The sequence below is a fragment of the Canis lupus genome, chromosome 11 (assembly GCF_048164855.1).
Source record: "Canis lupus baileyi chromosome 11, mCanLup2.hap1, whole genome shotgun sequence".
In the NCBI taxonomy this organism is placed as follows: domain Eukaryota; kingdom Metazoa; phylum Chordata; class Mammalia; order Carnivora; family Canidae; genus Canis; species Canis lupus.
Window position 1 is genome coordinate 51,418,634 of NC_132848.1, and position 14,973 is coordinate 51,433,606.

Sequence of the window (14,973 nt, forward strand, 5' to 3'; positions counted from 1 at the left end):
TGACATATTTAGACACATACATTATCTCAACAGCCACTGTTCTCTCTTGATAACCACCACGTCACCTAGATTGCTAAAGTCAGCTTCCTCCCCAAACCACAGTGCAAAAGATTCTCATGGGAAAAAAAAAAAAGGTGCCAAGGTATCTTCTGACTTCAGTGGTTTTGTTTTCAAAATGAAGTTTTCAGATAAGAATACTGGTCAGGGGGACAAAGAGGTTTTGGGGCCGGGAACTACCCACAAAGGCAGAGTCTGCAAGCAGGTAGAGGAGAGACATAGAGGCAGTAGAAATTGATGGAAAGTACCCTAGAGATCCAGGCTCTAGCTTGGGGCCTGTCATTAAATCTCTATGACCTTGGACTCTTAACCTCTCAGGCATCAGTGTTGTTATACGGACATCAGGAGGTTGGTGGACGTGACCTCTAAGAATCTTACAGCTCTTACATTCTAGGACTGCAAATGAAAGAGAACCTGTTTTTTGTGCTGGGAAGAAAGAGATCAAGCCACCCCTCTTTTCTGATAGGCCTTTAACTGTACCCCCCCTCATAACCCCAAGGTAACCCAGAGAACTAACTAGAGCCATCATTAGAGAGCCAATGAATAACTAAGTCTGGGTGGAATCAGTAGGTCTGTTTTTCCTATTTATTCCTTTCAGTGTCCCACAAAGATTAAAAAAAAAAAATCACTGCAGGGAGGTTTCCTCTACCTAATGAGGCTTGAAGTGGGATTACCCAAGTCCAAATCCCAGAAACCTCCTATGGGTACCACACCTTTGCTAGACATTGACAGGCTGGCTGTGCCCAGAAGAGACAGGCCAGAGTGGCAAGGGTCTAGGAACCTTGTCTGCTGAGGAGCAAGTAGGACCCAGGTCACTTAGAGTGGACAGGAGCACACTCCAGAGTAGCACAATGCTGGCCACAAGCAGCTGGAAGGTGGGCAGGGGGGATAGCTTTGATGTTGTTCCACAGGGCACAACCCAAGCATCACCAGAGGAAGCTCCAAGGAAGGCAGGAGTCTTCGCCACAGGAAGAATGTACCTGCAATCAGAGCATCCAAGGGGATCTCATGGGGATGGTGACCTCCCGGCCCCAGCAAATGCTCTAGTCTCAGAGGCTCCATGCCCATCTGTCAAGAGACCTCAGAGAGCATACGCTCAGCAGGGCAAAGGGGCAAGCACCCTTCCCAAGGCTGAGATCCTAAGAGTCTACCAGAATGGACTCCAAAGTTTAGAAAATGCTGTTCACCTTATTTCCTAGCTGTTTTTGTAAACTTGTCTGAATTCTTCCTAACAGAACTCTGTGCTGTAGGGGTGTACCTCCCACTTCTCCTTCAAATCTTTAAGGGGAGAGGGCTTGGGGTTACTTTTCCATTTCCTGGGACACCTGGGTGGCTCTGCAGTTGAGCATCTGCCTTTGGCTCAGGGCATGATTCTGGGGTCCTGGGATGGAGTTCTGCACTGGGCTCCCTGCATGGAGCCTGCTTCTCCCTTTGCCTGTGTCTCTGCCTCTCTCTCTCTCTCTCTCTCTCTCTCTTATGAATAAATAAATAAAATCTTTTAAAAAATAGTTTTCCATTTCCTTCCTCAATCCAAAGTCCCACCAACACAATCAGGAATAAAACATTTTAGACCCAGTCGAGATCATTAATCACAGGCTTGGCAATGCCAATTATCCCTATGCAACATGAAAAGTGTTGTAAATTTGGATCTTTTGGATCAGACTGTCAGAGAAAGAGAGAGAGAGAGACCCACCCTTCCCCTGCTGTACAGAGATGAATAAAATACAGTCACTTTTGTGCAGCATCTCAGTGGACCTCACACAGGGCAGTGGCAGGTATTCAGAACAAACCCACATCCAGGAGAACATAAAACCTCAAGCATCATCCAAGGAGGCGGACTGACCCTGGCCCATTCTTGGGCTGGTTTGAAGTTTTTGTTTGAGCAGACCCCTTTGGGGTCCTTAGCATAGCTTTCCTTCCATAACTTGTCCCCTAATTTGCAACCAAGACATTCCAATTCAATAAATTATTATCACAGTGTTGCTGGGTCAAACAGAAACGGAGACAATCTAACTTTCCAATGAGAGACAACTATTTTGCTAAACTATGAACTGCCCATGCATCGCATTATTATACAGCCCTGAGAAAGAATCATTTAAAATCCATGAAGCTCCATGTAAAGATCCCACAGGAAAGTGGGAAAAACTATACATTCTGTTAGGTCATAACCCCTGGCAAATATGCATATGCTTATAGAACAGTGCAAAAACAACTCAGGACAACAGTTGAAATAATCTTGGGGGAGCCTTATTTGAAGGGCAGTTTCTCCTTTTACCCTCTCCCTTCATAGGCCTGTATTTTAAATTTTCATTACTATCTTGAACTTGTTCACATAGCAAGTAATGACTTAAACAAGCATTTTAACGTTGTGTGTGTGTGTGTGTGTGTGTGTGTGTGTTTTCCCTAATACAATCTTTTGAAAACCAGTTTTCTTCCCTCAAGACATACTCATGTATAAACTAGGGCTGATCTGGTTAATTTGATTTTTATTTGAAGTTGCCACAGCCTGTTCACTGTGAGAGTGACATGCATGTGAGAAGCTGCATGAAATGGCAATAAGCCTCAAGCTTCATTTTCTTAGCCAAGAAAGGTTTCCTCACTGAATTGTCACAATAACGCCCTGGAAATAGGGATCATTCATAGTCTTGGTTTTAAGAGTAAGTGTCACAGCCAGGACATGGGAGAGCTGGGTCTCTGAATCCAGAGTCTGTGTCCTCCACCCACTGGCTCTGGGCAGAGTGATCCCTTTGTGTTTGGTTTGTCTTGGTGTTTCAAAGAGTATTCCAGCAACATCAGAGAGGATAGGTCCTTAGAAGACAGGGAGGCCAGCTGGGGAATCGCTGCCACCATGGATGTAACAGGTGCCAAGGGCAACAGTTAGGACCATGTCAAGGGAGTTGAAGAAAAGAGGACACACTTCAGAGGGAAGCTGCCAGAGGACAACTTGGAAAGTCACCCTTGGACAGGCTGAGAGAGAAAGGGGACGCTGGGTCACCGTGAGGACTCGAGTGGGGGCGCCGGGGGAGGAGAGCAGAGGACAGGGAGGAGAAGAGAAAGGTGGAAGGAAGGGAAGACTGAATCCGAGGTGCCTGCGGAAGCTGTCCGTAATGTAACCACTGGACACGTGGGTCAGGGGGTTAAAACGAAGATGGGGTGAAAATACTGGGAAGGTGGAACATTTTGGGGGTACTCACAGTGACATGAAAAGAATATTGTTAATCCAGTTCAACTCCTAACTAGTTTATGGCTACAGCTAGCTTTTGTTTTGTTAAATGTTTACCGATCCAAATCTCTAAGGGCTAAAGTAGAATCAACCTGGGAACTAAACTTGCCTTTTATAACTGCCACAAAGGGAAAATTAGGTGGCCAACTCTATCGAAACAAACAAAACAGCAAATCCTCCTTATTCAGGGGAGCAGAACCGAGCGTCCCCAAACCAACTGTGACCAACGCCTGCGCCACGCGCAGGAGAATACCAAAGAGTGTTGGACATGGTACCTGCCTTCGGGGGCTACCAACACCCCTGTGTTCCTGGCATCAAACACCTGCTATCGGCCAGCAGGCTATTTGGGTCGCCCAACGTGTACAGTGAGTCCCCAAGTATCTTTCACAATTTAGGATCTGGTCTTGCCTTGAAGTTGCCAGGTTCTAGAAACTCTGTTATCTCTTCTTTTATTCACTTGGACCATCAAAGGACTAAGATACATAATCATCTTTCCATTGTTTGAGCAGAACCCATTACAGCTGCTGAGAAGTGATAATTGAGTTTACCAAACGTAATTACCTCTACTCAACCAACCTCCTCTCTTCAGTGTGCCCTTCTCAATCAGGAAGAACTAACGCCACCTTTCACAAAGGACTCTTGCATATTTGAATGGCTGCCCAGGAGTTTTTGAGTGGCATATAATTACACTTAATTTAATTTTTTTGTCATTAGTCCCAGAGGCTTTGATCCAAGGTCTGCATTATTCTGATATAAGGAAAATAAAGCTTCACCTCAAATTAAATATTTGCCTTTGTATACAGTTTGCTGTTCATTGTACAACTCATCTTCTGTTTGAGTCTCTGGTTTCCAGCAGCCACTTCTCGGTTTGGCTTCTTTTCTATTTCCTTATGTTTCCCTATCAGGTGTCAGGTCACCAGAAGCCTGAGCACACTCGGATTTCAGGGACGCTTCCAGACCCCGAGGTCCCAGGAGGTGACACACATGGGAATCTAACATTTCTGGTATTTTCCAGGTGAGGCCAGCCATCCTCAGGCCTTGAATTTGAGGGATGGAGTATTCTCATTGAAAACATAAATTGGGGGCTGTTAGGTGGCTCAGCCAGTTGAGCATCCGACCCTCAGTTTTGGCTCAAGTCATGATCTCAGGGTCCTGGGATTGAACCCCGTGTTGAGCGTGGCTTGGGATTCCATGCTGGGCAGGGAGTCTGCTTGAGATCCTTTCCTTCTGCCACTCCCTCCCATTCACACACTCAGGTGCGTTCTCTCTCTCTCTCTCTCTCTCTCTCAAATAAATAATTTTTTTAAAAAAATCAAATAAATAAATTTAAAAAAAGAAAGAAAGAAAGAAAGAAAACACAAATTGGTGGAGGAAAAATATAGCTCTCACCCATTTGTTTCAGGTAATGTTCCCAGCACAAGCCCCAATCTGGTCAACTCTCCATTTTTAAACCAACATCTATCAAGTGCCTTCAATGTGAGAGGACATTATATCTGTCCCCAAGGACTGAACAGTATTGTAAAACAAAGATACTGAAAGAGGTCAGTAATAGCAGGAGGCCACTTGAAACACAGTCTATCACAGGAGTGTAAAAACTGTGCAGAGGAACTTCAAAAAGAGAAACAAACTTACCAGGCCATTCCTCTTCAGCTTTTGAGTACCCCCCTTCCTTGGTACTAAGCCAAGCATTGCGTTGTCCCCAACTCCCCATTATCATGATTCTTTGGGGACCACCTGAATTCTCCCCAACTTACATTGAGAAGTTTATCACCTGGACCCACTGACTTCCTTTTCACTCCAATTCCTAGCATCATCTCAGGAGAATTTTGAATCTGTGCAAATGATATCTAACATCCCAGTCCTTAACATTCTCTGCACCAGTGACCTTCACCTTCTATATATGTTGGACTGTCCATCCCCCCGGAGGATCCACTTTCTAGGTTACAACGCAATTTCATTTCTGAAGTCCTAACCTCAATGCTCCACTCCCAGGTCACAATCTGATTCCTCTAGCTCTCACTCAGGTCCTCCCACCACACCTACTGTCTGACCTCACCTTGAGCTCTGAGCTCCTGACTACCTGATTGTCCATATCTATCAGCATCTCCCAACTTCACGTCCTCCTTCATCCAGCCAAGACACTACAGGGTTTCACTTCAATTTTTTTCTTGACAGCCACCTCAGCTCAGTCATCTGCTCATCTTTCCAGCACTTGTACTCTGTAAAATCCTAAACCAAGATCATCCACCTTCTATGCCTGTTACTTTTAGGACTGCTGGAGAAAATCTCACCACAAGGAAGACTGGCGCCCCACCAGGATATAGCATTGGCTATACCCTCAGCCCTCTCAGCAATGCCTCTACAACTTCTCCCATTCCCCCTCAGGGTCTTTTCTGACTTTCATGTTTTTTCGCCAAGTTCCCAGCTCAGCTCCCTTCTCTCTTGATTGAGCCTAATTCTTACTTTGCAGAAATAAAGTCTCTCAACATCCTGCCCCTCCATTGCCACTACCTAGAAGCTTATCTACATCTGTGCTCAACATTACCCCTCCTCAGAAGAAAAGGCATTTCAGATGTTCAGATGGATCTGTTGTCACTGACTTCTTTAAGGACTTGGTGCCGACAGGAACAATTTTTCTTCTAGAATTGACAACCTAGGGGTTCTCCCTGGATTCTTCACACTTAAACATCTCTTCTTTTAAGGTTCTTCAACTCAACCCTCCCTCTCCCCATTCACTTTCACGAACAGTACACTTCTCTCCCACAGCCAGGCTTCTAGGGCATATCATCTACACTTCAGTCTCCACTTTCTCACCTCCAATCCACTCCCCAACGGGGACACTCTGGCTTCCATCTCGCCCATGCCACTGAGAATGCCTACTCAACATTGGTATTTGGATGTCTAATGGACAATGCAAATGCAATGTGTCCCAAACTAAACTTCTGACCTATGAACCCAAACTTTCTTCACCCACAATTCTCACCATTTCAGTGGATGGAAACAGCATGAACAACTGGAAAAATGACAAGAAATTTGAAGTAATCCTTTTCTTTTTTTCATATCCCAAAGCCCAATCCATCAGGAATTCTGTTGGCTCAATCTTCAAAATATATCCAGAATTTGATGCTTCTGACTGCTGCCAGTGCCACCATCCTGACTCAAGAAACTATCACCTCTTGCCTGGATCAATGCAACAGGTCTCTCTGCCGTTACCCTAGCCTCACTATAAATTTTTATCAATGAAGAAGCCAGAATAAGCTTTCTTAAAGTTAGATCATGTCATTCCTTGGCTTAAAAATCTCCAGTAGCTCCCCAAAGTCAAAGTCCTTCCCCTGGTCTACCAAGCCTCCACCCTCTATCTTACCTTCTTGATTGGATCTCCTATTATTATCCCTCACTCACTCACCTTTAGCCATGCTGGCTTGCTTGCTATTCCTGGAACATGCCAGACACATCACACTTTAAGGCCTTTTCACTGGCTATGCCTTTCATCTGAAGTACTTTTGCCCCAGATGGTTGTATGGTCAACTTCTCTCCACTTTCAAGTCTTTGCTTCAATGGAACTTTCTGACCACCATAGTTAAAATTGCAATCTCTGCCCAGCATTCCTGATTTGTCCCTTGTATGTTCAACTTTTTTCCTTTATAGCACTTACCACCTTCTGGCATGCTATAAAAATACCTATTTGTAATGTTCATTCTTTATTAGCCATCTCCTCTCACTAGAATGAGATTATTTACTGATAAACCCCAACTAAGAACAGTACCTGCCATATAGTAAGCATTCAGTAAGTATTGGTTAAAAATGAATTACCAAGATCACCAGAGAACTTCACCAGACTCAAAGAGAACTTTCCAGTCCTCACCTCTTTGGATCTCTCTGCCACTGTGACACTAGTAACCACTGCATCTTCTTTGAACCACTCTTTCAGTTTCTCCTCTTCATCTCTGGCCACTCATCCCTGCCTATTTACAGGTTCCTCTTCCATGAAGTATCAATGATCCTCCTAGCTCTATCTTCGATCTTTGCTCCTCCCTAGCCTTCTCATTCTCTTTAAACAGTCATCCACTCAAGGTTTTGACTACCACTTGAACACCAACTCATCTAAAATATGTACATTCAGACAGACCTCTCTCCCCCAAGTTTCAGACCTATGTAACTAGCTGGTTACCAAGTAATCTCAAATTCAATATGTCTAAATCAGTCCTCTTCCAGAGTTCCCTCTCTCATTGTCTGCCCAAGCCAGAAGCTTGGAGGAACCCATATCATTCCCTCCCTCTCTTATACTTCACATCAGATCATTCACCAACCCCCTGTTCCCACCCCCAATGGTCTCAGCCTTCCAGCCCATCTTCGATGTCGTGCGAGCACGGTCACTCAGTGGGGTTGTTCCCCTGCTTCTCAGCCATCTGCAGGATAAATCTAAACCCTTTCCAGTCAGGAATGCCAGGCCATACCTACAGGCCCTCCACACCTGCCTCATCTCCTGTCCCTCCCATTTTCCACTCCAGCAGTCCTGAACTCACATTCACAGACTCCCCTGAATGTGCCCCCCAGCCTTTGCACATGCTTCTCCCTCTGCTGTAAAATCCTACCCCTGCCTATCTGTCTTTAGACATCTCATTCTTCAAAGTTCACTCAGGTACCATGTCCTCCTAAAGCCTTGTCTGATTGCCCCAAGCAACCTGAAGCATTCCACCCATACTCTGGCCACATTCTGTACGTGCTTTTGCCACGGCAATTACCTTGTAGTCTTGTAATTCTAACAACATTCCCTATTGACCTCCCAGGGTGGTTGTGAGGGTCAAGTGATAACAGGGGAAAGGCTTGATAAGCTGTAAAACCTCAAACAGTTGTTCGTCATGAAAGGAGACAGGATCCCGTAGGGAGGGATGCAAGGATACAATTATAATACGATGAGATTACTACTATCGCAGAGCTATAGATGTGGACACTGAGGCTCAGAGACCCTCCAAGCTTCACTGAGGAGCAAGACAACGTGGATCCCAGCATTTCCTGGTAACTGACGAGTTTCAGTCAGAGATCAAATAGGAAACAGAATCCACTCTTGCTCATTAGTTTGTTAAACAAAAGCAGTGTAACACAAGGAATTTGTGCTTACAGAATGGATCATGGAAAGAGCAGGAGGAGAGGGCTCTAAGCTGGGCTGTCAAAAAGAATGATCAGAATCCTGCCACGTGATTTGCCTGCCAAAGGAGCTGCCTCCTCTGCCATAATCAGGATGACAGAGAATCAAAGCCCATCGCACAGAATCGTTGAAATCAAGAACATCCCACCGAATCTCCAACCCCAGGATGGGGGAGACACTGCCACCCACCAATGTGCCAAGATATCCATGGAGCTCCCAGCTGGACATCAAGTAATGACAGCAAAAACATCCATGCCCCCAACCCATGCTGGCCACCAAGAAGAGCTGGCGCAGCGTGAAGACGGCCTCCCCTTCTGTATCACCTCCAGATATGTCATTAGTCCATCTAGCAACAGAAATGCCTCTAAATCCAGAATCCTAAGAGCAGGGGAATCGGGAAATGCCATTTTTAGCTTTCAAGCCTGTCAGGTACGGGAAGGCGCACGGAAGGAGTTTGAAATGGATGCCAAGCGCCAATCCACCACACAGCACAGAGAGGGAAATGCATGAAATGATACACATCTTATTATGGCAAAGTTCCTCTCGGGGGAGACAACGTGATGTTTGCTTGTTGGTTGTTTGTTTTAGAACAAAGAACCAAAGGACATTTTAGTTCCTGGGGAAAAGATAAAGCTTTTCCTACTATGAATTTCTAAAGGACATTTGTCACGTGGAGGCATTCCTTAGTGGATGCTGTGTGATGTTAAGGTTAGGGTCCCCAGTGAAGGCTGTAGAGCAGGTTACAGGGAGCATTCACGCCTGGCTCTTAAAGCGGCTTTTGCTAAAATTCAAAGACAGAACATGGACATAGATTAGGACCTCACTTGGCCCTGTAGCCGATATTAGATTCTCTGGCCCCTGGGTTGGCCTGTGGGTTTGCAGAGGGGACTGGGGACTTAAAGTTCCTTCTACCAGAACAGCCAGGGTTTTATCTTCATATCTCAAGTTCCCACAAAATTCCCTTTAAAAAAAAAAAAGGATTTAATTGTTTTTAAATGTTTGAAAATTAGTATTTAACCATCTCTCACAAAAATTGTTTCTTATGACCAGCTTGTGGTAGGAGCTCAACTGTGGGCAACGTGAGGCTTGATACTGGCTCACAAGACCAGAGATCTGTTCAGCAGATCGAGACTCATTCGAAAGCTGTCGAGAGACCAGAGATGGCCAATTTGATGCGGTCTCTTCCAGATTGCCAAGTCTCTTCATTTTTCTCCAGCATCACCCACAGAGCCTGGATCCAGGCAAGACCGCGACACAAAATAAGTGACAAAATGTCAATGTACAAAAGAGGGGCTCGGAGGTCTTCCAGCCCTGTACTGTCGCTTTATAGATGAGAAGACTGAGGTCTGGAGGGCGGGAGGGACTAGTCAGCCGCAGAGCCAGGCCCAGGCTCCCCTACCAGACTCCTCCTTGTGGGCGCTCACACCTATCCTCTCCGCTGCTTCTACATTTCATCAGTGTCCTGCCTGTATCTGCGACTCTCTCAGAATTGAAATGCATACCTCACAATGCTAGCAGTGTTCTCCCACAGGGCGCTGAGCATTTACAAGAGATTAGTGATTCCAAGAAAACTGCTGCAAATAAATGTCTCCATCAATCATACGAGCAGCTGTCTGAAAGGGCCTGCACTGGAGAAACCAAATCCCCGTGCTGCCTTTTGCTTTTCCCACAAAATGATCGACTATCCTTGTTGGGTCTCTCCTCCTCCTTCGGCAGAAGTCCTGGCCTCTAGTTCCCATGCAGGCCTGCCAAATGTGGCTACTACCAACCCAGCAGAAACAGCTGAGGCCTGGCTTTGCAGGGAGAGGAACACCAGCCCCTAGTGAGGCAAAGCCCAGTCATAGCCAGGGATCTTTCCACCTAGGCCAAGGCCACACCTCAGCAGAAAGCCAGGCCAGCAGGCCCAGTTCCTCAAACAGACTGGTAGCTAGAGGCCCAGTCCCGGCACACGGTCTGGGTGAAGAGCACATTCTGAAAGGACGAGGAGCCCAGAGGACTGGAGAGAGCTTGTTGAGGAGTCCCATCGGTCGGAAGCTTCAGCTTTCCTCCTCACCGGTTACTGCTTATATTTGGCCAAACGGACCCAGGCACCTCAGGTGGAAGACTTTAAAGCTGAACTTTCTCCCTACACAAGACAGGGCTTTCCTCCTGGACCCTGCCAGTTTCTGCCATGGTACCACCATCCTCTTCTCTCAGGCCTAAATTCAGGCATGTCCCATTGATCTTTGTGCATAATGGCTTTTATAGCTGTCCCTTGGGTGCTATGTTGCTCTCACACACCCTCCTCTCTGTCCCAGAACTTACAAGTCTCCTAAATGGCTACCCTGGGTCTCTCCAATCCTCTCTCATACACAAATGACCACATTAATCTTCCCCTCACACTACCTTAAGTGTGATCCCTGCTCATAAACTTGCAATATTCTCCTAAGGAATGAGCTGGGACTTCAAGGCCTTCCATAATTAGATCTCATAACGTGTTTCCAGACTTGCCTCCCTATTGTAGGCACACTTGCATGAGTGTACACATATGCACACGTGCGTTTTGATTAAGCCAGAATGAGGTACTTACTGTTCCTAGGAGATGTTCCATGGATCCCCACCGCTGTGCTATTATTCTCACCATTTCCCCACTTGGCCTACCCTTCCCCATAATGGACGTGGGTCTAATTCCCTCTCATCCTTCTCACCCCTCCCTCCTCCTTCCACCTTGGTCCTCCTTCCAAGCCCATAGAGAGCCCTGTCCATCTTGAACGCATAACCCCACTTGTCATCGACACCATCTATACAAACGTGGCATCCAGCCAACTGGCAAGTTAGCCAGAGCACGTGTTGTCATGCCCCTGTTGAAAAGCAGAAGCTGTGCCTAAGGAGGTAAAGAGATCTGTCGCCTCAGGTCTGCATGGCCATGGGTCGTTCCAGCAGAACTAGTCCTGGTCTCCAGCGCAGGCCTCCCCAGCTTCCCCTACAATGCCAGAGGCAGAGGAGCAGAGAGGGCTGGGGGGGTGGGGGGTGACATTCATGCTCCAAAGACCCTGAGGAGAAGCAGTGAATAACGGTTGGCTCCCCAGTCAGCCAGAAAAAATAGGGCACGCTCGGCTTCAGGAAGCATCCAGCACAGTGCCCTCCATGTGAGCAGCCACACCTAGCACCGAGGAGTGGGCCGCTTCCTAGAACAGCCCCCTTGCCCTGTGGTAGGAACACGAGGGGGCAGTATTTCTGGTTTCCCTGGAGGTAGGGCTGACTGAGGCAACTGCCGTCTTTGCCCGTTTCCTTGTTGTCACATTGACTCGGGGGAGTTCCGCACCACTGGTCAGACTGTGTAGGAAACAGTGGCCAGGCCTACAAGACAGGGCGCCTTTGTCCACAGCTGACACCCTGGCCCAGAGCCCAGCTCAGCTTCAGGGGAAGATTTAGGTCAGAGGAAAATGCGGGTGGGGGTGGCTGCAGCCTTAAAATCTGTTTTAGCACGAGATTAGGGAGCTGTTTCCCTCTTCCCACGGTCACACCCATGTCCCCTGGAGCAGGGAGCAGGGGAGGCCTGGCCTTACCTTAGTAATTACGACGGACTCTGAGGAGAAGCTATTGCTAGGCCTGATTAACTCTGCAGAGAAAGCTCTTTGGCAAATTCCCATCGTGCTAGCAAGTCCCCAGGCCGTTTTGTGAGGCTGTCACCGCTCTCCTCCAGTCAGCTCAAGTCAGAAAATCTTTACTTACCTCTTCTGAGCGTGCAGACCCATGTGGAGATGTGATGGGAGACAAGCTTCCAGTCAACAAGAGGTGGCCACAGAGCTGGGAAGAACTTCCAAAGAAATGAGCTTCAAGAGGCAACAAAAAAAGGGGGGCAGGGCGTTGTCCTGAGTCATTCAGAGTTTGAGGACTGTGTCTGCTTTATATTAAGTTCATTTTCTATGGCGTTTCAAGAAACTCTGCTCAAACAGGATTTACTAGGAGCAGCCCCCTCCTGACCTGCTGCCATTATTTTCTCTTTAAAGACATTTTCCCAAAAGCTCCTTTTCACAGGGATCACCCAAAGAACTCATCTTGAAGGCCAGTTCTTATCATTCGTGCATCTCTATGGGGTTAGCAAATAGGTTTCAGTTTCCTGCATCTTTTACAAAAAGGGGTCACCTGTGCAGGCCTGGCTTTTCTGGGCAGGCTGCAAGGCTTTTCTGCTGGCCTCGCCCACCATCTGCTGGATGAAAGTGGTACTGGTGCCAGGGAGAGGCCTCGCCTCCAACGGAGGCTTCTGGAGCAAACTTGAACCTCACCCAGGGGAGGGCCATGAAAAAAAAGAATCACTTTTAACTGCCAGTCATTGATTTCATGTGCTACAGCAGAGGTGCACTGAACGGTATACTTCGTAGCTGTTGTGTTTTCACCGTTTCCAGTGTGTCCTGCCTTACTCACCACTCAACAAGCACACAGCTGAGCACCTACTACGTGCCAGGTCGTGTTAGGTGCTGGGGCAGAGATGAGTCAGTCTCTGTCTGAAAGAAAGAAAAGAAAGAAAGAAAGAAAGAAAGAAAGAAAGAAAGAAAGAAAGAAAGAAAGAAAGAAAGAGAAAGAGAAAAAGGCCTGAGGTTCAGAAGTCCAGAAACATGTGAGAGCCCACAGTAACATGGCAATGTAATGAGTGTCACAAGGGAGACGTCCCACGTGCCACAAGATCTCAAAGGTGAAAATCTGCTTGGGGCAGACAGGGGGACATGGTCCCACGGGAACAGAGGAGGTGAGGAGGTGACAGGTGGGGGTAAGCAGCCAAAGCAGAGGGCAAGAGAAGGCTCAGGCAAGTCTTGCCAAGAGTCCCACCACCGCCTTCCCTCCCCATCAAGCAAACCCTTCGCTGGGAACCTGGAGGGGCGGCTAGAGAAGGGCAGAGGAGGAGGGTTATGGGGTCTGCTTGAAAAGAATTTGTGGGGGATTCCCAGGTGGCTCAGAGGTTTAGCACCTGCCTTCTGCCTGGGACCTGATCCTGGAGTCCCGGGATCAAGTCCCACATCAGGCACCCTGCATGGAGCCTGCATCTCCCTCTGCCTCTCTCTCTCATAAATAAATAAAATCTTTAAAAAAAAAAAAAAAGAAAGAAAGAAAGAAAGAAAGAAAGAAAGAAAGAAAGAAAGAAAGAAAAGAAAGAAAAGAAAAGAAAAGAAAAGAACTTGTGGGGGCTGTAGGGCCCCCAGCTCAGCCCGCAGGGGTGGTACACTGAGTGCTGTGGCCAAGAGGAAGGAGGACACCAGATGGGATCTCAGTTCGCCACTTCACAGCTGTGACATGGGCAGATCATTTAACTTCTGCGAGCCACCGTTTCTTCCCGCACAAACAGGGGTAAGGACAATCCCTCCAGAGGGAAATGAAACGCAAAGCCCGCGGGCCCAGTGCAGGCCTGACACACACAGGCCGTCCTAAAGGGACGCCCAGGCCCTGCCTGCTGTGCGGCGCCCCATCACCGCGCCCAGAGGCCCCCACGCCCCCCAGGTTCCTGTCCACGATGTATTGCTCCCCACTTGATCTCCCTGGAGCGCAGATGTCCACAAAGCCAATGCTAAAGATCTGGGGTGCCATCAGGCGCTCTCTGGATCTGGATCCCCTTCCAAGGGCCCTGGGGGTCAGCTTTTCTGGGCGGCCTTTTGATGATCCCACAAAGGATGGGGATTCGGAATCTTGGAAAACCTCGTGGGCGGAAAGCCTCCCCGTGAGGACCGATGAGGACCACAAGGGGGCGGCATTGGCCAACAGCTGCTTCACGGCCTGGGTTACCCCGTTCCGCTGGCCGCGGGAGGGGGGATGCCGCTGCACAAAGGTGGAGAGGCCAGCTCTTTCCTGGAATAAGTTTATTCTATGTCAACTCTCATGAGATGGAAGGAGAGTGTCAGATGAAACGTTCGAGGAGGAGGCTTTTTTGAGGGCGACATCGATGTCAGGGGAGACTTTCCATCGCCTCTCTCAGCCACCCCGAAGGCCCGCGGGGGGCGGCTCTGATGGCAGGTGCACCTCCGCCCGCAAGCCCACCTGTCGTCCCGCGGGAACCACCGTGACAGCGAAGCAGGGCAGGCTTACCTGCCCCTGTTCTTACGCACAGAGGCTGCACTTTTGGAGGGTTTCTATGACTTGCCAGGGTCTTGGCTTAGCTAGTGGTACAGCTTGGGCCAGAGCCCCAGGATCCCTGTCACCAGAGCAGATCTTCCACCGCACTCCACGGGTCCCCTCCTCTGACCCCAAATGAACGAATCAGAAGCTGTTACTAAGAGCCACTGCGACCAAGTCTGTAGAGTCTCCACAGAGCCCTCCCGCTCTGATGCAAACCCAGAATCTCAGCCTCAAGTGGGCTCTTCATTGGAATATCCCTCCCATCAAGAGCTCCAACCTGGTTGGAGAATAAGGACACCTATTTTCTGGCTTCTCCGGGTCACCACAGGCGGGCTTTGCTTGAACAAGCCCAGGGTATGAACGGCCATTGGATTTGCATTAATTACACACAGGAGGAAAGCAGTATGACGAAATTATGCACAAAATTCCTTTGAATAGCAAAGTTCCCACGCCCATC

At 48.0% G+C, this 14,973-nt stretch overlaps 1 long non-coding RNA gene across 1 annotated transcript in view; it reads right to left on the reverse strand.

Annotated features, from left to right (window-relative positions):
* Positions 1 to 14,973, reverse strand: part of LOC140600175 (uncharacterized) — a 66,058-nt gene that overhangs the window by 44,006 nt on the left and 7,079 nt on the right. The window contains exon 2 of the long non-coding RNA XR_012003365.1: positions 12,144 to 12,244. This is a non-coding gene — a long non-coding RNA (uncharacterized lncRNA). The remainder of the gene's footprint in view (positions 1 to 12,143; positions 12,245 to 14,973) is intronic.